This window comes from Ursus americanus, chromosome 18, assembly GCF_024610735.1.
Source record: "Ursus americanus isolate L20-20 chromosome 18, mUrsAme1.1.p, whole genome shotgun sequence".
Lineage (NCBI taxonomy): Eukaryota > Metazoa > Chordata > Mammalia > Carnivora > Ursidae > Ursus > Ursus americanus.
Window position 1 is genome coordinate 33,350,250 of NC_142144.1, and position 24,292 is coordinate 33,374,541.

General features: G+C 43.0%; 1 protein-coding gene across 1 annotated transcript in view; it reads right to left on the reverse strand.

Moving 5' to 3' along the window:
* Positions 1-17,475, reverse strand: part of FRMPD1 (FERM and PDZ domain containing 1) — a 122,101-nt gene extending 104,626 nt beyond the window's left edge. The window contains exon 1 of the mRNA XM_087869555.1: positions 17,346-17,475. The gene's annotated coding sequence lies outside the window, so the exon portion shown is untranslated. The remainder of the gene's footprint in view (positions 1-17,345) is intronic.
* Between the last annotated feature and the right edge of the window lie 6,817 nt (positions 17,476-24,292).

The following is a 24,292-nucleotide window of genomic DNA, read 5'->3' on the forward strand; positions in this document are numbered from 1 at the left end:
TTAACTCCTAATATTTCAATAATTACAGTAGATGTAAGTAGCCTAAATATACTAATTAAAAGACAAGGATTAGGGGGAGCCTGGGTGGCTCAGTCGGCTAAGCATCTGCCTTGGGCTCAGGTTATAATCTCAGGGTCCTGGGATTGCGCCCCACATTGGGCTCCCTGCTCAGCGGGGAGCATACTTCTCCCTCTTCCTCCACACTCCCCTGCCCCCGAGCTCTCAGACTTGTGCTCTCTCTTTCACTCACTCTCTCTCTCTCAAATAAATAAATAAAATCTTAAAAAAAGAGAGAGCGGGGGCACCTGGGTGGCACAGCGGTTAAGCGTCTGCCTTCGGCTCAGGGCGTGATCCCAGTGTTATGGGATCGAGCCCCACATCAGGCTCCTCCACTGTGAGCCTGCTTCTTCCTCTCCCACTCCCCCTGCTTGTGCTCCCTCTCTCGCTGGCTGTCTCTATCTCTGTCAAATAAATAAATAAAATCTTTAAAAAAAAAAAAAAGAGGGGCGCCTGGGTGGCACAGCGGTTAAGAGTCTGCCTTCGGCTCAGGGCGTGATCCCGGAGTTATGGGATCAAGCCCCATGTCAGGCTCCTCCGCTATGAGCCTGCTTCTTCCTCTCCCACTCCCCCTGCTTGTGTTCCCTCTCTCGCTGGCTCTCTCTCTCTCTGTCAAATAAATAAATAAATAAATAAATAAATAAATAAATAAATAAATAAAAGAGAGCGAGCGAGAAATTGCCAGAACAGACTTTTAAAAACATGCCCTGGTGAAATTCCTGAACTCCAAGAATAAAGCACAAAGAGCCTAAGCTTCCAGGCAATGTGAATAGCTTATTTATGAAGGAAAGAGAGTCCTCCAAAATTATTTTGTGGACCCCACAAACTGCCCTTGTTAAAATTTATTGAGACCTAGTATTTATTAGTCACTATTCTAAGCAGTTCATGTCATCTTATTTTTATAATTCTACAAGGTATATGTTATTAGGACCCCCATTTTATAGATGAGGACACTTTCCCAAGATCACTTAATTAGTAAGAATCTAAGACCTTAGATTCAAACCCAGGGAAAGAAGTGAAGGAAACTAGAGTGAGTACAAGTTAGCTCCCTGAATAGGAGAGTGAGAAGAGAGCTCCCAGACAGAGAATGAAAGCTGGAAGATTCTGAGGATGGAAAGGAAAACCTATGACATGCTAAATACACTATTAATTATCACAAAACCCCAACAAGCAGGTGTTAGGGTGTCCCTTTTGCAGATAAAGAGACCTAGCAAAGTTAAGTAACTTGCTAGAAATAATCCAGTAGTAGATGACAGAGCCAGAATTTAAATCCGGGTCAGCCACCATCCACTACTGGGTCAACAAGCCAGAAAGGCTCTTGGAACATATTTCCCATGGTGGTTGTCTTTGTTATTCCATAGTTTCCCTGTAGTGACCCAGCCATTAAAACCTTAAAGAGAAAAGGATCTGTCCTACCTTTCCCGGTGATTTTACTCAAGCCCACTGGGTCTGAGTGTCATCTATAAAAGAAAGAATTGGGCTACATCAGTGTTTTTCTTTTATTAAATTAAATTAAATTAAATTTATTTTATTTTTAAGTAAACTCTATGCCCAACATGGAGCTTGAACTCACAACCCTGAGATCAAGAGTCTCATGACTGAGCCAGCCGGGTGCCCCTATGGCACCTTGACTTATTAAATACCTGAAGCTGAAGGAATTTTTTTTTGAAGATTTTAGTTTTAGGTAATCTCTACACCCAACATGGGGTTCAAACCTACACCGTCAAGATTAAGAGTTGCACAATCTACCAACTGAGACAGCCAGATGCCCTAGTGTTCTTCTAACTTTTGGTGAAGGGAAGACCAGTGGAATCCTTTACTCAATTCAGATCCTATTAAATAGAAGCCCAGTTAGAAGACAGGGATAAGCAGAGCAAGCCTGACTGAAGGGAGATCTGGGGGAGATGCTAGCCCAAACCCTCTTCAGTTAAAACACTATTTTATAGCCTTGAATTCTGAAAATAGGACCTGGAGAGGCCCTGGACACAGGGGAGTGTGTTGGAGACATTCCCTCCCATCCTCGGTGTAAGACAGGGAGAGAGATGGATGACCTAGATTTTGTTAAAAACAAGGCTTTATTCGTGTTTTGTTAAGGTGGACTATGTACAGAGACATTGTGTCTTAGTCTTTTCTTTGAATCAGGGATGTTCTGGGTGGAGTCAGATGTGGCTTGAATACCAGCTCTTGCCCTTGTTAGCTTTGTGACCTTGGACAACTAACGTAACCTTTCAGTTTTCACATCATAATAAATAGTTAACACTGACCTTGGGGACTGTTATGAGGATTAAATTAAATAAGGATAAAGCACTTAGCAGAGAATCAGGGTATTGTAGACATTTGATAAAAAAGCAGCTATTATTACACACTTTGAAACTCCCAGATCTTGGGGTGCCTGGGTGGTTCCATCGACAAAGCGTCTGACTCTTGATTTCGGCTCAGGTCATGATCTCAGGGTCATGAGATCAAGCCCCACGTGGGTCCAGCACTGGGTGTGGAGCCTGCTTGGGATTCTCTCTCTCTTTCTGCCCCTCCCCCAATCCTGCTTTCTGTCAGAAAGAAAGAAAGAAAGAAAGAAAGAAAGAAAGAAAGAAAGAAAGAAAGAAAAGAAAAGAAAAGAAAAAAACTTCCATGTCTTAACACTTTAAATCTGTCTTTTCTTTCACAATTTGTGGAGTTTGGGTCTTCCTTCTCTTTTTTTCTTTTTTCCCTTTTTAAAAAATGTGGATTGATTAATATAAAAAGAGATGACACTTTTTGTGAAGGAATGCTGAAAGTACCGAAATTTAAGGTGTGGATTATGAAAAACCACAATGACACTGAAGAAATGATGCATTCTTATAGTCTAGACCCTGATTAATGACTGTCACACATGCTGATTAGCTTGAAACCAAACAGCAAGTGTTCACAAATTAATCCATTACTAAAACATTTTTTTTCAAAAATAAAAGATGATTTTCTGATTCTAGTACTGACAAGGATAACCTGATTTTACAGAACTTCTGTCTTAAAATAAGTGATGTTTTGTGCATCATTATACAGTTGGGGGCACAGCCTGACCTTCCAGAGCTTACGGTTTACTAGAGGCTAAAGTCATAGAAGATTTCCTATAATGGTCCATGAATTCCTGCCACTTTCCATGAAGCTTAATGGGAGAACATTAAGAGCACGCGGTACTTTGTCAACTGATACTAATATGTCCATTAGTGTGACTCCAGAGGGAATTTCAGTCTGTGCCTAGAGAATGGTCACTTGGGGAACAGAAATAGCTACTTACAGCCCCTATCTCTCCACAATTCTGTCCCCTGTCCAGCCTCCTCTTCTTTCAGTCCTACCAGGAAGAGACGTAGAACTAGGCATGTGCATTTAATGGTATCTGCATTATCCACACTTGAGCTATAATCCCTTAAGGCACAGCACCTTGATGTCCTTCAAGACGTTATGCAGACAATATCTCATTTAACCTTCACAATACTCCTCCCAGCTAGGTTTTGTTAACCCCGTTTCACGGATGAGTAAAACAGAAGTGCACAACAGTTAAACTATTGCTTCGAGGTCAGAGGTAAGTGGCAGAGCTATGCTTATTCCAATGCAATGGCCCAACCCCCTGCTGGATATGTAGAGGAATCTGCTTAGACTGACTGGGTTCTATGAATTGCTGTGCTTTGCTAGCCTGATGGGGCCCAAATTAAATACAACCGCATCTATTCATTCACTAAAATGACATTGACTGGGAAAGTATGGGTAAGGCACTGTGCTATAATAGGAGTAGTGTCCTAGAAAGTTCAAGAACTTTGGAGTCACTCAGCACACAGATATTTGGACATCCTGGTCCTAGTAAGTTCTCATCAAGTGCTAGTTATTATTAGTAAGAGGTACTATGACAAACACAGGTGAATCACACATAATCCTGACCCTCAAATAGCTCTGAAGCTTTTTTTTTTTTTTAAGATTTTATGTACTTATTTGAGAGAAAGCAAGAGAGATCACAGAGGGAGAGGGAGAGAGAGAAGCACACTTCCCGCTGACCGTGGAGCCCAACGCAGGGCTCTATCCCAGGACCCTGAGACCACTACCTGAATCAGGAGCAGACACCCAACCGACTGAGCCCCCTAAGCAGCCCTGAAGTTTAAATAAATTATATGACGATCTGAAAAAATAAAACAGTTGAATCCCTACCTTACTTCCTATATCTTACTCTTCATTTTAAAATAAAATCCAGGGCGCCTAGGTGGCGCAGTTGTTAGGCGGCTGCCTTCGGCTCAGGGCGTGATCCTGGCGTTCCGGGATCGAGTCCCACATCGGGCTCCTCCGCTAGGAGCCTGCTTCTTCCTCTCCCACTCCCCCTGCTTGTGTTCCCTCTCTCGCTGGCTGTCTCTCTGTCACATAAATAAATAAAATCTTAAAAATAAAATAAAATAAAATCCAAATGAATCCAATATTTTCATGATGAAACCACTGAAGTACTAGAAGAGAATACAGGCTAATTTAATCTTGGAGCAAGAAAGGTCATAAACATTAAATAGAAGATGAATAGCCATTATTACATAAAAATAAAAAATCCTGCATGGGGGAAACCAACATAAACATAGTCGAAAGATAAATGAAAAGTAAGGAAAACATTTATGACACAGATGACAAATAAGGGATAATTTTGTTGTATGTATGTATATATATATGCACAAATAAGGGATAATATTGTTGCATATATATATATTTCTAAAAATCAGTAATTAACAGACCAACAACCCAGTAGAAAAATGGGCAAAAGATAGGAATAGCTAATTTATGGTAAAACAATTATAAATGGTTCATCTACAGAAGTGCTCAACCTTACTCATAAGAGATACGGAAATAAAGGCAACACTGAGATATCACGTGTTACCTACCATAATGGCAAAGATCAGAAGCTTCATAATACATGCATTGTTGAAGATGTTGGAAAACAAACTCATGTTTTGTTGACGGAAGTGTAAATTGGTACATTTTCTGTGAAGGGCAATTTGGCAATATCTATGAAAAAATTTTAAATGTGTACCAATAGCAAAACATTTTAAACAACCAAAATGCCCATCATAATTATGGCACATACATATAGTTATATGGCACATGCCATATAACTATAAAAAAAGAAACAGAAAGCTCTTTGGCTCCTCCCCATTGAGAACCATTTTCATATGTTGTTAGTTTTTTCAAAGCAAGGCACAAAATCATGAATACAATGTGCTACCATTTAAAAAAGGAAGGAAATCATTATTCAAGAATATACATGAAACTCATACCACTGGTCGACTGAGGAAAAAGAACTAGAAGGCTGAAGGACAGGAACGAAAGTTAGCCTTTCACATATACCCTTTGTATCCTCTCAATTTTGAACTGCATAATGGTATTAAATGTTTTTAAACTTTTATATTGAAAAAATCTCTTAACCCAGCAATTTCAATTCTAGGAATTAATTCTACAAATGTATTTTCACATGTGTTCCATACACACAAAGATACTCACTGCAGTGTTTTCTATAATGGCTAGCAACTGAAAGCATCCTAAATGCTCACTAAGAGGAGAGCTTAATATATTACAATTTAGTCACACAAAGAGTTGCATACATTCGTTAAAAAGAAGAAGAAGAAAAGAAGTTGATAGTACTCTATGGATTAATAGAGAATAATCTTAAACAGTTTTGAATTTAAAAAGATATATATAGAATAGTCTGTATCGTGTGCTTACAGTAAGCTTGTATATAGACCATATAAGACCATAGACTATTTCTGGAAGAATATACAAGAAACTGCCAATATTGGTTGCCTGGTGGTAGGGCGGGCGGGTAGTTTGCCCGTGGGACTGACATGTATATGAGGGACAGACATGGGCAGACAACTTCCTTTTCACTGTATATCCCTTAGTGGTTTTTTAATGGTTTACCATGTGCAAGTTTATATAATCAACAACAACAACAACAAAAATGTAAGCACATTTCTACAAATGTAAGTGTCTCTTTGTACTGAGTCAAAAGTTGCCTCCCTGTGGGTTCTGCCTGTTGATTCAGCTTCTATCATTAGGGTCACATATAAAGTAGGTTTTACCCCACTCATTCTAGACGCTCTTGAGATATTTGAATACTCTGAGTCCTCACTTCTCTGGCCAAGCTCCCTCAGAGTTCCAAATTGTTCTAGGAAAGGTCCTTCCTCATCCTGGTCCCTGTCTTTGGACCCCCTCTGATCCCCAGGATTTCTTGGAGAGAGCACTACCCCAAGCTGAGCACTGCTTTCCTTGCAGTGTAGTGGGCTGCTGTCACCTCTCCCATAGGGAGCTGCTATGATCTGCTCCCTACTGGGGTTTCTGCCTTGGATGGGGAGAGTCAAGCCAGTGGGGAATGGCAGGAACACATTATCCCCTGAGGTGCCCCTGCCTTGGATGGGGAGAGTCAAGCCAGTGGGGAATGGCAGGAACACATTATCCCCTGAGGTGCCCCTGCCTCCAGACCACGGAGGTGACTAGCCTGATGCTTTTCCTTTCTTCTGGGAGGGGGCAGTGGTCTTCCTGCACTTCGTTACCTCCTTCCTGCAGCAGAGTCTGTATTCAGAGGGGCTGAAGAAGGGGCAGATTAGAACACAGTGTTCCTGAAACATTCGTGAAACATGGAAGAATGAGAAATGCTAAGGTGGTTCAGTGGTGAGGGACTGCGTTCAGGAAAGCAGCCCCAAGTGGTGTTGGGAAAGAGCAAGGTGAATCTACAACTGGCTAAAGATAGGCTAGTGAGACTGGATTTCCCTTGTCCACTGGGGCTCTGCATCAAAATAAGGAAGTCTCTGAGCTGCTCTGGGAAGGGCAAGGTGCACCTCTATAGCTTCTGCAAGCCCTTCTACCATCATGGGTTTACCTTACCCCTTGGCCTTTCTTTTCTTTTATATAATGCTTGTTTTTTCTGATTATAAAAATAATGCGCATCCATGGTATAGAATTTAGAAAATACAGAAAAGTTTAGAAAAGAACACCCATAATCTTACCACATACCATCATCTTTTTCTATTTCTGTTTAGTTTGTTTCTTACAAAATTGACTACCTGGCATACAATTTTGTATTCTACTCTTTTGACTGGATGTGATAGCCTAACATTTTCCATGTTAACTGTTTTCAAAACCATGATCAGTAATGCTTCAAAATGGTCTTTCATGAAGACATACTGTAATTTGTTTAATCATTCACCTATTTTTAGACATCTTGTTTCCAATTTTCCCCTAAAGAATGCTATGATTGACACCTTTGTACATAAATCAACATCTGCTTCCTTGATTTTGTTTTGGAGTAAATTTCTAAAAGTAGAATTCTTGGGGCGCCTGGTTGGCACAGTCAGTTCAGCAACCGACTCTTGATTTCGGCTCAGGTCATGAACTCAGGGTCATGATACTGAGCCCCACGACGAGCCCTTCGTCCGACTCCCTTGTTAGCATGGAGTCTGCTTCCCTCCCCCTCTCTCTGCCCCTTTCCCCACTCATGTGCGTGCTCTCTCTCTCTCAAATAAATAAATAAATAAATAAATCTTTAAAAAAATAGATATGATAGATAGATGATAGATAGATAGATAGATAGATAGATGTAGAATTCTTTTTTTTGAGTGTCTTAATATATAGTGTTAATATATTCATCTTTTGGCTTTAAGTTGGACAGAAAAGGAAAAAAAGACTATTCGCATAAAGACGAATAAATGTAGAATTCTTGAGTCAGAGGGCTCTTCATACGCACTGTTCAATTGTTCAACTGCACTCCAGGAGGGATGAACGGACTCACCGTGTATAGACAGGCACGCATTTTGCCTCACATTTGCCAAACTGATCATCACGAAAAAAAAACCTTCTTTACTAATTTTAAAGGTAACAAAACGATATCTGATTACTTTAGAAAGGTATTAGCATTTATTTGATTACAAGTGAAGCTAAAATATGCTTTCGTGTATTTATCGATATTTATTGATACTTGTATCAGTTTAAGTTTGTGGTCTTCGGTCTTCTTTGAATGTTGCTCAGATTTCAGGGGCATCATCTATAAAGCACCTGCCCAATAATATTGCCGTCAGTACTTAAGCTAATCAGGCAACATTTTCATTATTAAGATTGAGTTTTTTTATAAGCACCTTTACACTTGCCTCTCCCATGGAGCCGCATTGAGAAACAAACAAAAGGTGTCTAAACAGCTGCATGTATATTTAAAAATACAAATTGCAACGGTTGCAACTGCCTCCATTATCTGCCATGAGGCTAATTGAGCCTAAAAGGATCTTGATATGAAATATCAGCATTACAGAAAATGAATCCTCATGTTTAGTGGTAAGTGCTCTCTGTAGTAATCAGAATAATTGTATTACACAGTTCTGAAAAGACAAAGAAGGATTCTTTCTCTTTCATTGTGTGGGGGGTGAGATGAGGCTAGGAGGCAAGGGGTATATGCTTTGCCCTAGGCTGGGACCTGGAATGCCTGGATCCTATCCCTAGCTCAATCTCTGACTCTAGTCTCACGTATCATAGAACTTAAAACAGGGCTTGGATATTTTGAGGACAACCCCCTCAATTTACAGATGAGGAAACAGAGATTCTGGGGGGGCAGAAGTCTCCTAGCCGAGATTATGGGTTTCTTTTCCATGGAAACGACTGTTTTGAAAAGGGGGAAGAAAGGACTATCGATCTGTATGACCAGTTAGAGCAGACAGTGTACTCAGCGGTGGCTATAACTATGCATCATTTGCTCATCCAGAAAGGGGCCCACCCAGCTAATCCCTCAGGTTTCTTCCCAGCTCTGCTACTCTGTGAGTCATTGATGGGAAGGTCATCTTTGTATCCTGGACGTAGACCGAGTCCCTGTCTGGATAAGGTACTTCACGGGCTATAGTCTCTGGAGGAACTAGCCTCTGGATGGCTGCACACAGCTGTTCGCCATTACCAGAAAAACAAACGAAAGTTTCTACTTGTCCGTGGTGGGCCATCTTCGCAGTATATGGTGAGCATTTTTAGTTTGCTCACAAACTGCCTGTGCAACCTCAAAATCTGGATCCAAATCAGCAACGGCAGTCTGTCCAGGAAACCCAGAAAAGTATGGGGCCTCTCCATCCCTGGGCCTCCAGCCTCCGTGGGGCTGCCACAGCCCCAGCAGCCTCAGTTCATAGGGATGTGCTCTAGGACACACGCAAGGTGGCCGTCTCTGGGCACATGCTCCTAGCAGGTGTGTAACGGGACAGTTTATCAGTCAACACTGCAGACGCCCCGCCGCTCGGAGGCGAACACCTGCAGACGCGCTCTGTTACAGAAAGGTGTTATCCATAGTTGCAAGTCCCCCATGGGGATTTGGAGTTCTTAGAGGGGGGAAAATCAGAAATATGAGGGAAGATGATGTCTGTTTTCAATTCTCTGGAGACCCATGTACAAGACAATTAGGCTTATTCCGTGGGCCTCACAGGGCAGAGCCACAACCAAGGGGCCTGGAGATGGCTGGGAAGCAGAGCTGGAGGCAACAGAAAGAAGACTTTAGGAGTGAAGTGAGATGTCCACGTTAGGTTAGACTTCCTCCCCTCCCACACTGGCAAGGGTGGTAATGCCTGACTTCACAACCAATGAGAGTAAACTAGGCCCTATCAAATGTCGTGTTGGTAGACCTGACTCAGGATTATCCATAGAGGGGAGCAACCTGATCTGTAGCCGGCTCTACTCAATCCTGACTCTCCAAAAATCCCTAACTCCTCTATTTCCTTCCAAGGAAAATTGGTCACATGTGCGGTCCCTCTGGGCCCTTCAGTTCTTTCTCAATGTATCATTCTGCACACTTGCAACTACACCATCCATCCCCATCTACAGACAGATCACTGCATTGCTCTCACCCAGCTGCATTTCTGGAACACTTGAACAACACTACTCTAACCATCTTCGTCCAAAGTATTCAAAGAAGTCTCTTGACTCAAAAATGTTTGATGACAAAATACAGATCATTGTAAGAGGTGGGGAGAGAGGGCATAGAATATCTTGTTTTCCTAAAGCCAAATGGAGAGCTTTGTTCAATTGTGCACTTCTCTATTAGATTTTGACACTGAATTTTCTTCACAACATAAAAGTGTGTTTTAGAAAGGTCAGGAAGATAACAGAATTTTCATTAAGGAAAAAAAGTTTGCTGATTTGTTGTTAAATTACTAAGAAGGCAGAGGTATAAAAGTATTTTTGATCCTGCTTAGAATTCTTAAATTGCCTGAGCTGTTTTCCAGTCTAACTGCCTACTTTTTCCGATGAGGTCTAAAGAGAGAAAGTAAGGCAGCAACTGCACATTGACTACCCAGTATCCATCCAACACTTCCTCCTTAGGAACAGAGCCTGGATATTGTGCCCAACTGGAACTTTACATTTCCTAGCCTGCACTTCAGATAAAGACACCCATTAGGATTTAAGAAGCCATGGGAAGAGATTCCCAGGAAAGCTCTTTAATGAAGTGCCCCTTTTTGCCCTTTTCCATTTCTTCCTTCCAGCTGTGTGGGATGTGAGTATGATAGCTGGAGCTGGAGCAGCCATTGGGACCATGAGGTGACCTTGAAGACAGAAACCTATGCTAAAGACTAGGGAACAAAAGGGTAAAAGGAGCCTGGATATGTGTTGTACTCTCTAGGGTAGCCACTAAAATCATAATAAAAGAATGTATTATTAAGAAGTTCAGAGAGGGGGAAAAAGGAATAATAAAAAATAGTTGATTAATCCAAACCAGAGTGAGGAAAACTAGGGAAAAGAATATAAAACAGGTGAGACAAATGGAAAACAAATAGTAAGATGGTGACTATAAACTCAAACAAATCACAAGCCTAACTAGCTGCTGGAGCCCCAGCTATCATATCCACACACTGGCCAAAGTAGGGACAATCTGAACCTCAATAAGGATCTAAGAGCACTGTATTAAAACTCACCTCATATATTTAAATCCATGATTCATAATGATATAAAAATCCAATTTGATCATCTTTGGAAAATGCTAGGGAACCAATTCATTATTTTGAAATCTGGTAAATAAAGGGGAAGAATGGAGTATTTAACCTCTCTTTCCTATATAAACTGTACCCACAGGTGTGCTGGTGAATGTCTAACAACTGACTCTCCAAGGGGGAAAGCCCTGATCTGCATCATTTGCCAATGTCCTTGGTGTAAATTCTCCCACGATGGTCAATTTCAAGCTACCAATGCGACATCAATGAACACAGGGTTGGGGAGAGATGTGAACAAGTGACCCTCAAGGGCTGGTAAAATGTGGCTCCAGCACACTGCCGACGATATCTCTGAGTAAAAAGGGGTCAGTGAAGGGAAATGTCTCTTAATCAAAAATATTCAACTTATAAGTAAAAGAGAAATGATAGAACATCACCATTTTGCAACGTGCAGTGAATTAATGGCTCCTGGCATTGAGCACCCTGGCTGCCAGCATCACACCAGGAGAGCAACTGAACAACCCGTGCCTCCTGATAAAAGAATGCCACACCACTGAGGGTCTTGCCAATGGGATCCCAGCCAACTCTGTAGAGCCCCTGGACCCAGCTGCCGGTTTTGCAGGAAATACAAAGAACAGGGGACAGCATCATACTGTGCCATGAGTGTGCATACACTAAGAATCCAGGCTGTGGGAAACTCTGCAGGTCACATGGTCCAGGTCCTTCAACAGACAAATTGTGAGAAAAAGAACGGAATGGAAGGGAAGCTGGTAGATTAAAAGAGATTTAAGTGACATAATCAACTTTAATGGGCAAGATATTTTATGGGCAGGATTAAAATATAGTGGCTAGGGGAGTGCCTGGGTGGCTCAGTCACTAAGCGTCTGCCTTCGGCTCAGGGCGTGATCCCAGAGTCCTGGGATCGAGCCCTGCATCGGGCTCCCTGCTCTGCTGGGAGCCTGCTTCTTCCTCTCCCACTCCCTCTGCTTGTGTTCCCTCTCTCACTGGCTGTCTCTCTCTCTCTCTGTCAAATAAATAAATAAATAAAATCTTTAAAAAAAATATATATATATATATATAGTGGCTAGGGATACAGAGTTAGGTGATAGAACTATAAACAAACTCAAGGAAATGATCATTCTAAAGTCAGGGCAGCGATCACTTTTTACTGGAATGGAGTTGAGACTTGCAGTGGGCACATGGAGGGCCCTGGGCTGGCCGCAGGGTTCTATTTCCTGATCTAGGTTATAAGAACTCATTAAACTACATATTTGTCTCTAGTCTTCTCTATGTATTAGTTTACTTATTTATTTTTTTAAAAGATTTATTCACTTATTTGAGAGAGAGTGCACACAAGCAAGGGGAGGGGCAGAAGGAGAGGGAGAGAGAGAATCTCAAGCAGACTCCACAAGGGGCTCAGTCTCACGACCCATGAGATCATGACCTGACCTGAAACCAAGAGTCGGATGTTGAACCAAATGAGCCACCCAGGTGCCCTTGTGTATAATTTTAAAAGAAGTTAAAACAGAAGTCAGACGAAAATAGTACATACTAATGATTTCATTTAACAAAGTTCAAAACCAGACAAAACTAATCTGTGTGGGTTAGAGGTCAAGATAGTAGTTACCCTTGGGTAGGGCTAGAGTCTGGAAGGAGGCATAAGAGGGCCTCTGAGTAATGTTCTGTTCTTATCTGGTCGCTGGTCACATGGGTGGGCTCACTTTGTGAAAATACGTGAGAGAAAATTAATCCATGTTGTGCTAACACCACTGTTGTTTCAGATTTTCTGTTACATGCAGCTGACCTTAACCCAAAGTCCCTTGATGAGTTAATTGCAGGGTGTCCTCTTTCCACACTATCACTGCAATGCTGCCTTCCCTGTGGGTCCTTAATGACTGAGCACAGCACCAGCTGGTGGGGTTTGGGTCAGTCTCCTCTCCAGGAAGCAGAGGGTCCCGAGCACTGAGCCTCCCACTACCTCTGAGAGTCACTCTGTCATTCCACTGGACTTTCTGAGCCCTGACTTCCAGAGTTACAGGGGGGAGTCACACAGTTACCATCGCCATGGAGTCAGGAGTTAGTATAAAGACATGTGAAATTATTATTTCAAACTGTGCTGTTCGAAGACCCCAATATTAAAGTGCACATTAGAAATTCCTTACAATTTAGCACTAGGAAAATAATTTGTCTCTTTTGACAAACTGACTTGCTTCCCTTTATCACTTAATGAAGGCTATCTAACTCACCACACATTTCTTTTTACCTGGGCTGCCAAGGAAATCAGACCTACATGTATTGCTAAATGACGGCGATTTTTTCTGGCTGATAGCGACAAATCTCACAGCCTCACAGTCTATCCTGCCGATTTCCAAATCTCTGTTTCCTACTCAACACCCTTCTTAAATTTCTTCAACTCCTTAGTACGACAGATGACACTGCACAATCTGATAACAACGAAACCCTCCTGCCTCATCCCTCACCACTCACGGCACCCTCTTTGTTTATCACTGCCAAATGGACCTTGCACTTGAGGCTCAAAGCACTTTCCTTGAAAAAGGTATTAAAAACAACTTCGAGGTATAATTTACATACCCCAAAATTCACCCATTGTAAATGTATCCTGAGTACATTAAGGCATGTTTTTCTTGCCTTCCTTTTCCACTTAGTGATCTCCTATTCTTTCAGAGCCAGGCGCTGTCACCTCCTCTGTGAAGTCACACCCAACGAACCCGCACCAACTCGATTTCCCTCCTGTAGAAGTTTCTATTTGCCTCCGTTATGGCATTTAGCATATTACATTATTATTCCTTGTTGACTTTTATGTTGTGTCCATTACAAAGTGCGCTCCTTGATGACAGGTGTGCATCTAAGACGTTTTCCACCACTACACTGTCTTCTAGAACATTCATCATTGCCCAAAAGGAGTCGAGCTGCCCAGGGGAAGCTGCCAATCCCCAGTGCTGAATAACCTAAAAGACACCACAACGGTGGGAGCTCTACAAAGAACCGAGTAAATCCCTTCTGCTGGAGTTTATCAGGATGCCTGCACCATGGTGCACCCTGGCCATGACCTTTCACTCCAGATGCAAGGGTTATGCAGGAATTTTAGACCTCAGGAGAGGATATGGATGAGAGCCTGACACAGAATGGCTTCTGAGGAACATCAACAATGCCAACAATATACCATGTTTCATTGGACCTAAGGCACCATCAATTGTAAGATACATCCCAGTCTCAGAGGTAAAAAGAGGAGCTTCTTAGGGGTGTCTGGGTGGCTCAGTCAGTTGAGCATCCAACTCTTGGTTTTGGCTTGGGTTGTGATCTCAGGGTCGTGAGATCAAGCCCCGCATGAGCTCAGCGTGGAGTCTGCTTGAGATTCTCTTCCTCTCCTTCTGCCCCTCCCCCTGCTCTCACGTACTCTCTCTCTCTCTTTAAAATAAAATAAATAAATAAAATCTTGAAAAAAAAAAGAGGAGCTTCTTAGAGTCTATGAAGTAGGGTGAATTACTTACTGCATACCTTACAGAAGAGCAAGGAGAAAGGCAGAGCAGGACGAAGAACGTTAAATACCTCAACCTTGAAAACGTCATATAGTGCCCATCACGTCCCCATCCCTGCCCTGAGAATTTCAAAATACTTTTTAAAATCACTAAGCTATAAAGTAAATATAAAGAGGTCTAACAACATTCTGATTTTTCCTATGAGAAAGACTTGAATGTTTTTTGGAAAACATCAAGCATCAAATTTTTTCCAAACAAAAATACCATTGGTGGGTGGCCCTGCTTTGCTAGTGTCCCAGACACGCACTTAGTGTGCCTACGATGGGCGTTCTGGCACTGGAGCAAGGGGAGGATGGGAGCTGTGACTCAGCTCACTCCATGCAGAGCAGGTCCACTACTCTCCACAGCCAAACAGCTGTGAATCGGTGGCCTAGAGCCCTGACATCTGCCTCCATTGCCTACCTCTGCTCTGCATGGGCTTCAATGACTTCATTTACAGAAACACAGAATGACTAGTCCAAAGAGTGTCACACTTGAGCATTCACCAGAATCACCTGGAGGGCATTTCTGATGCGGTAGGAATTTTGCATTTCTGGCAACTTCCCACATGATGCCAATGTTGCTGGTTCAGGGACCACGCATTTAGAACCACTGACCTAGTCTAAACTACTCATTTGATGGAGAAGAAACTAGAGCCCTGAGAAGGGAAGGAGCTTGCCAAAGATTACACACTGAGATTATGGTGAAGCTGAACTAGGAGACCTAAGTCCCTTCTCCTCATGATGCTACACCCTGTGGCCTCCTCTCGGCTAGCTACAGGAGTTGCCAACACAGAGAAGAGGGATAAATGGTCCAATGAGCACTTTGTACCTAAAAATTAAAGTTTTATATTTATGGATCATCGAGCCTTACATCGAAAACCGGGGATGTACTGTATGGTGACTAACATAATATAATAAAAAATCATTATTAATAAAAAAAAAAATAAAGTTTTATATTTAAATTTTAAAGATAATTGCTAATAATCAAATGAGACTTCTTGGGTCATTAGGTTTCTTGGTGTCACAAACCCACCTAAACTAAGCATTATTTCTGTTTGCTTTTAAAACTGGATTTTTCCTTCCTCACCCTTCCTTTTGCTCTGTCCTTTCTCTCTCAGTCTACATTCTTCAGAGCAATTTGCAGTAAGATTTCCCCAAAGACTAATATGTTTACAAGTTCTTTTTTGTCTTGAGTCCAAGTGTCTCCTTCACATTTTCCAGGAAGACTCCATCCTGCCACTGCCCCATCCATTACCACAGAAGCAGAAGGAAGGCAAGCAGGACTGGATGTGTTGGTGCACAGAGCCCTACAACAGAAAACACTACCAAAAAGGAACTTTCTGTGGAAACCCAAATTCACAGCAATTAGGTGAAAAAATGTACATAATCAAAGGCCTGTTAGTCCAGAAATTATTTTCTTCATTTAACAAAGATGCTCTGAAGTGTCCACGATGTGCAGACGAGCATGCCTCATTAGTAATTGGGGTCTGCCAGGATTGGGTTTTCTTTTTCGTCTGAGCCTCATCCTGCCATTCTCCATCATGGCCCTATTCCTGAACACCTCATACACATCCTTCTCAGTGGGTAGGTGCTCCATAGATGTTAGCTGAACTGAGCTGCATGAAGCCTGGTTGGACCCTGCTGATAACTCTTAGGAGCCTCCCATTCTTCCCATTACCTTGTAGCCAGAAGAGGCTATATATTTTCCCAGCCCAAATCTGGCGACTTCATCCTAGTGCCTGAGCATGTACCCTCCTCTACACAGCATCCCCAAACTAAAGAGATGATGTACGAGTAACCCACTTTGGAGGAAGGCATGATGAAATAAAATTGAGTTGCTTAAAATGGAAACCCAACAACGACCAGAGAGGAAAGGGGAGGACCCACAGAGGACAGTGATGTGTGAAGATGCCAGAGATATAAAGAGGAAGGAATAAAATTTTGTCAGGGGAGTTATTATTTCAGAAATTACAGAAGGTAGAGAACAAAGTAGAAAAACTTAAAAGAGGGGGAGAAAAAAAAAAAAGCAAAGAGATCTCCTGGGATTTCACATAGCCCTTGATCCAGGAAGGAGAAAGGCCAGGGAAGCTCTATATTTCAGGGAACTGAGCTAAAGGGATTGGGCTGGAATTCAGAGGAACGGGCAGACTGCTGTTTCAACCTGGAGTTGAAAGAGTGGAGAGAGACGGGACGGGACTGTGCTTCTTTGGGACCATCGGAGCTGACATAAACCACTCTGGGCAAATGTAAAAAAAAACTGAATTAGTGAAGGTGGCCTGGAAGACGGAGGAACTGCCAGTTGTTCTAGAAGCCCATTCCGTGTGAATCTCTGTTACACTAAGGGCAATGAAGACAAATTACGGTCACCTCTCTGCATATGATTTTACTCTCAAGACCTGCACCCTCCAGAGCAGGGCAGTATCTGTACTGAAAACCAGGGCTTCTCAAACTTCAAAGTGCACACAAAGTCTCTGGGGGCCTTGCTGAAACCAGATTTCAGGAGGTTCTGATTCAGTAGGTCTGCAGTGAGGCGTATAATCTGCCTTTTTAACAGGCTCCCAGGTGCTGCTGAAGTTGTTGATGTAAAGCCCACACTTTGAGTAGCGCCACTCACACAGCCAACCTAGTAAAGGGGGTCACGCGGGGCACGGAGGGGCAGAGCCGTGGACACAAGGAGCTGTCGTCTTTGGAGGAGATTGTCCCCTCCCTCCCTGAGATGGCTGCAGGGTGAACACCACGCCACACTCCCCACCTCAGTTATCTCCTCTCCATGCCCAACACCTGCATTTCCTTCAGCTATTTACCTGTTATATCAACACAGGTCTGTGGCCAGTAGATCCCCTAAAACCTTGAAGAACTGGTCAAGATTCAGGAAGGAGAGGCCCTTGGTGAGCCTCCTTTGTCCGTGCTGTCTGGAACCAAATGAGGAGTCCTCTTGACCATGCAGGAGTCTCCCTAGGCTTGCTGCAGGAAGCCACGGGACTTCCTCACGTGGCTTCCCAGCAGGGAGCTCTCTGCCTGCACTTCCTCCAACACACTTCAGCAGAATCAGAGATCTGAATGCAAAACCATACGTATTAGAGATGGAACCAGCCAAAGAGCTCACTGAGGGCCTATCCCTGAGCTCCAGACTAAGAAAAGCAATTACAGCACAAGAACCCGGTCTTCTCACCCACGGGATTTCAAGATTTCGTACAGCTTTGAAGGGCTCTTCATCTTTCAGACTGCCACCTCCTCCAAACTCGTGTGCGTAGCCGTCTTAAGCTGTGGAAGGCAACTGGTACATTCAGGGAACAAATCCCATGTTCAGACCTGGGGTGCGTGGTCAAAACTCCTAACGATGCCTCACTCTGAGAGCATGTGACGGAACTTTCCCTTGATGAAGTGAAGTTTAATATTTTCCATGGATTTTAATCCTGAGCGGTCTTAGTTTTTTCCTGACAGGTTATCAAGGCAGTGGGATACACTGAAGAGGTTAAAAAGCCCCAGAGGAATGAAGCTGAATGAAAAAGGTCATGCGTGAATCATGGGAGAAAGGGTATGTGGTCAGAACTGAAGTTAATTCTATGCCACAGACAGTGATCTGCCCTCTGGGCCAGACACTGTGTTGGGGGTGGCGGGGAGTGCCACAAATACAAAGGAATGATCCCAGACGACAGTGACGATCCTACACGTCTTGCTGGTGATTTATGCCAAAAATTAATCTAAAAAACACTTTTATAACCCTTATCTCACTTTCTTCTCATAAGTACCTTACAGGGTGGGTGCAGCAGGCATGAATATCACCATTTTACAGACAAACTGAGATTCAGCAGTGAAATTATGTGTCCAAGCCTGGCCCTCACCTTTCATTATATAGATTATTATTATGCGTTTTTATTATCAAGTGTGTGATAACTGTCAATTAGAATCAGATCTCATATTGAAACTCCTCGGTTTGAAATGCCTAGGATTTAAGAAGCTCCAAGACATGAAAGATCCCTAACATATGGCACCAATGGGCACTGTAGGTTGGTTATTCTCCATCTGCTCCCCCTTGCCCTCTGCCCTGTATGTTTTTCTGCCTGTGTTTCCCCCTGCTCTGAGCCCTGAAAGGCCCACCCCTGTAACTAGTCACCTTTTCAGGAGAGTTTGGCCAGTGAGAGGAACCAGTACTGCAAAAGGCTACGACAGAGAGAGGTAAGCATATTTCTTCCCTGCTCTCTTGACTGTCCTTTCTAGACCACGGCACCTCCAGGACTCCAATTCTCATTGGAAACCAGTATTGCCATTTTCTGCCCTTGCCCCTCAGGGGTGCTAACTTTTCCCCTCTTGTTAATGTCTGGGTGCCTCACTTCCCCTCGTTGGTTTTCTTAATCCCACCCACCCCCCTACAAATGGTGCCTTCCTTAAAATCTCTTGAACCACCTCAGTTAGATTCTGTTTCCCTGCGAGGACCCTGAATCATGCACACCTCTCTCCCACATAGCTCTGACCTGTATAAATAAATCTAATACCCAGAGGAACACAGTGAGCCTAAAACATCCACAGTCACGAACTCATTGATTTTTCCCTTTTAATAATTAATGTATGTTTCTCCAGGGCTTATTTGCCACAATCTTACCTTCGGCCCTTGTTTATCCCTGGCCTGAACTTTGGTGACGGTCTCCTGAGTGGATTCCCATCTCTCATGCCTCCCCCCTCCAATCAATTCTATCCATGGCCTTCTACAGGATTAAATTTCCTGGTGCACAATTTTGATCCTGTCATTCCCGCTATGGCTCTCAAATGACTACGGCATAAAGTTCATGCTCCTTAGCCAGCACGCAGGGCTCTCACCTGTGTGTCTAGCCTTATCTACAACTCCCCTGTGTGTACCTGTGCTGTTTCCCAACCCCTCCCCAAAATACATGATTGTAATTTTATTTACACTGTTCCCTTAGCCTAGAAAGGCCTTAACTTTCAAACTGTCCACAGGCTTCCAGGTCCAGCCCAAACATTGCCTCCTGCCTGAGATTTTCTGTTTCCTTTCAGGGATAAAGAACCACTTTCTCCTAAATTCTCATGGGTTTTTTTGCATCTCTTTCTTCTGGCACTTAGCAAGTGGAACCTCTCGGTGTACTTCTTTGTGTCCATCCTACCCCACACCCCATACTAAGCATCTTTCCCAACAGTGGCAGTTTGGTTCATGGTGGTACCCCAAATGGTGAGCACAGGGCATGACCCAGAGTAGGTCTTAGCGAGTATCTTTTGGATGAATGGATTCAATATCCCCTCAGCACCTAACACAGTGTCTACTGTGGTTAGACTTTAAAATCATTTGAATAAGCTGAACGAGCTGGACAATGCATGCTGAATGTCCCATACGAGATGCTGCATATAAACATATCTGCATATTTGTCTGTTTTGTATGACTGTCTCTTAATATGAACATATACTATTTCATTTAAAAAAGATCTCTCGTAAAACAAAAAAATATTTCTTTGGGGAAAATGGTACCACCTACATAAGCATCTTTAAAAACAACAACAATGGAAAACAAACTAGAGATGCCAGAGCTGAGCAAGGTCCTAGAAGAGGTTTCTGAAGGGCAACTGGATGCATGCGGCTTTGAAATGTTCTACTTCTTTCTCATTTCCTATCAGTCAGCCCCATCCTTTCCTTGCATCCAATTTTGTTTAATGAGGCTACTGCAATGTATTTATTTTGGGGTGATTGAATTTAGAAAGACATTCATCTAACACACAATTGCAGCCACAAGCTGAATGGCTGAATCATAACAGGGATGATGGCATTAATCTGAGGACAGCTGTTTCTTATCATTTCGAACACACAGAAAAACCTCCGGCCAGGCGAGAGTTTTTGCTTCAGTGGCAAGATGGGACTGATAGGATCTGAAGCAGAAATGCTTCTGGGCAGGTGGAAGTGGACAAGGAGAAAGAAGAAATGCCCTGTGGAGGGGCTAGACCTTTGATTTTTAGCACTTTGTCTGATGTGTGAGACTTGCTTCTAGCCCTTTGGGATATTAAAAAATTCCAGGTATGAGATAATTTGCTAAGGACACAGAGGCCTCTGTGTGGGTAACTAACCTTTTAAGAAGCACTTAAAAGTCTGTAGTCAGGAGTTAATAGCTATTAGAGTAACAATACCAATAACAATACCTGTTCACATCTGCACGGTACCTTACAGTTTACAACGTGCTTTCACGGTCACTCTCTCAGGCAAGGGAAGCTGGAGTGTGGTATACACCTGGGTAGCTGCCCAGGTGCCCAGAGCTCAGGGGCACATCAAGTATGGTTCCCAAGGAGCTGGGACACCCCTTCCCCAGGAAATCTCCATGGACATTGGCCTACTGCAGGTGCCCAAAATCCACCACGGAGGCATCCCTTCTTTGAGCTCATCCCTTCTTTTGCTTTAACAGCAAAACTGTCCCTGGAAAGCATACAGCCAATTCTGTAACTCATTTACACCTGAGTATGAATGCATTCGCAGCGCCTTCTCAGCCAAACAGCTGGCCAAGGTTTTAAGCCGGTCATGAAAGTACTAAGGGTAAAAGGAGGTTAGGGGCCCAACGAACAGACATGGCTGACACTCCCCTTGCTGCAGCTTTTGAGGTAACAGGAAACAGGCAGAGTGGTATGAATTTCAACATAGTATCTTAATAGAGCTAAGAGCTACAGAACAATCTGCCACTCACAACTGCATTCCTTCCAAAGGTAATAAAATGTTACAAGAATTCAGCTTTTTAAAGGCCTAAATTTGAAATCACAGTGCATCCAAATAGAAACAACACTCATATTCACTCTGTAGCCAGTCAGCTGAACAACCCGAACTCATGGAAAACAATGAAAACACTATTTTTCATCTCCTACTGCCTTCTAAACTTATCAGGGGTGGAATGGGGCGAGAGCTTCCCTGGCCACAGACAGGAACTCAAGCATGCCCTGAGCTTGGGCGGTCCCTCCTGAGTAGCCAAAACTTTCTTCCTTCACTTGAAGTCACAATTATAAACACAGTTTCAACTCAGTAAATTAAAATATCCACATCCATGTAGTAACAGAAACTTCTAATCTCATTCAAGGGGCTTTTGGCAGGTGAGAAACCAGGGTATGAATCTTCTCTTCCCTTCTTTACACTCCCATCTTGCTAACTGGGATTTTGAACCCCTCCTGGAGAAAGAGAGGAGGAGAGGGAAGGTGAGAAAGCGCGTGTCTGATTGGGACCCTGGTAAGTGGTGTCACACTCTCTAGAGCTAGCAGCTGTAGAATGGACTTTTTCTTGTACGATATTACTAGGAGTTCCTCCAAGCCCTGTCCCCCACCCCAGGTGATCTCTCACTTGAGGATTCTTTCATTAAGCAAAAACAATCCATTCAGGCAGGAGCTCTTGTCCCAGGCCCTAGAAATCACACAGTCCTCCTCCGGCTTCTCAGCTGGGCCTATCTATGGACTCCATATTAAACAGATCTCAGGTGTGTCACATCCAGGCCCACGCTTGCAGGAGCCCATATCTGCTCCTTGGAGCATTCTTTGATCTAACAAATTCTGGGAGCGTTGGCCAATCAGGAAGCAGCAGCAACCTTTGCTCTGCTGCCACAGTGATAGCCAGGACTGTTCTTTTTTTCTGTCCATTTCCAGGGTAGGATTCAGACCCAGTCCCCTGGGCCTCCAACTGCAGGACACAGCCCAAGCTCTGAGTGGTCCTGTTGAGGCCAGGTGAGATAAGGTGGGCATCTACATCCCTTACTCCCTGGGGCCAGCCGTGGCACTAAGCACACTCACTGCGCCCACCAAAGAAGTCCTCTTCGAAAGCCTCAACAATGGTATCTTTTGACCCTTGATGTTGAGTGAGAGCCCAAGAGTCATGGAACCATTTTTTCTGTGAAATCCTTTGTGCAGGTTTTTCTGGGTGCTGTCCCATAGTGTGGCTACCTGATAGCTACCGTGTCTTGATTCTCTGTGGGAACTTGTAGTCTAACCCTCTGGTACAACTGATTCTTGTATTTGGCCAACAGTTATTGAAGGTCAACCTCAGGGTAGACTGTTCCTGTTACCTACCTCTTTTCTCTTCCTCATCTTTTCTATTCTTTACCTTCCTACTATCAAATGTTATGATGAAGAACCAATCGTTCTCTCTCTCCACAAATTTCCAGCTATCACTGTAGACACATGTGGGGGAAAAAAGGGTTTTACTTACTGTACCCAAATGGAGAACAAGCAAACTGAGAAAACATAAAATAAAAAACTACAGTAAATAATGAAAATATTGGATGTCAAATTATCTTACTAGCATAGTAAGTTTTTTAACTCAAAGCATAGAATGTTGTCTATTTGGATTTGGGTTTTGCAAAGTTCAAGTCGCAAAGTTCTTGCAAAGCTATTGCAAACACAAGTCTTTAAGATGTTTTAGTACAAAAGGTGCTGTATCACGTGCTCCCAATACATAGGGCCAGGGGTAGTAGGAAACAAGCGGAGGATAAACAGGAGCCAGTAAGGAATTTAATTATTGCTAAAAAAAACATACTTCCTATAGCATATAAACACAGGCTTATGGGAAGGATAAGATAAAAACAGGAGTTGAAAGGAATACCAAGTACTCTGAAACTGCTCTATCAGACAACTGGAACATATAACAGGATTTCTGAAATATCGTATAACAGCTGTCTACTTCACTAAGCCTTTGAATCCTTACCCTAAATAGTTTTTTTAAATAATCATGATGATCGATAGCTACCATGTACTGAGGGCTTTTTCTGTGCTGGGAGCTGGACTAAGTGATTTATGGCACATGATAGTCCCACAAGAGTCCTGTGAAAAAGATACTATTTATTCCCATTTCATAGATGAGGAAAATGAGCCTCTGTGATTAAGGCACTTGTCTTGAGTTGTGTGCCATAAGTGGTGAAAATGCTAGTTATGCTTGGCTCTCGGTCATGCCAGAAGCCTCACTCCTTCCCCCGTGCTGTGATTCTCTGACCCAGAGGCAGAGAAAAGTGAGTGTTCCTCCCCTAGTTTTGCCTATCTGTGTAGAAGCAAGGGAAAGGAATTTCATCTTCATCTAGAAGCCTTTGATTTTTTTTTTTTTAAAGAGCTACCTTAAGTGGCCATTTGGTCTTTGCGAAATCTCCAGCAATCACAATGACCCTCTGTTATAGAACAGGGATGGAAAGCAGCTGCCAACTGCCTCCTAATTGTCTTCTGTTGAGGAATGTATCAGCACCAATTCCAGGATGTGGGGGTGGGGGTGGGAAGGATCTGGGAATACAAGGGGTTTTTTTCTTATTACTCAGTGTCAGCACCTACAGAAAGCAGTGTGGAGCAAGTGAGCACCTTCATTGTATCAAGCTAATCTTCCAAGACAATATGGCAGGATCCCCACATAGGACTATACCTCTGGCTTCTGTTCTCTGTGGCCTTCATCCTGTCCCATCCCTACATAAATAAACCTTCCCTTCCCTCCCTTCCACACTCTTTTTCCTCCCTCAACAAATATTTTGTTCAGCACCTATTAAGTGTCAAGCACTGGATTTGACACAAGGTTGTAACAAAGATTAAGGCTTGGTCCCTGCCCTCAAGGATATTATAGTCTAGTAAATAAATCAGACAAATTAGCATACAATTACAATAGTGGGTTGTGAATACCACAGTCAGGGTCAGGAACAGGAGGGACACGTGACTTAGAGGAGGAGAAATCAGGGAAGGATTACATGAAAAAAAAAAACCTTTTCCGGTCTTTCCTGTTTGGATATATTTCATCCCCATTCCAACCCAAA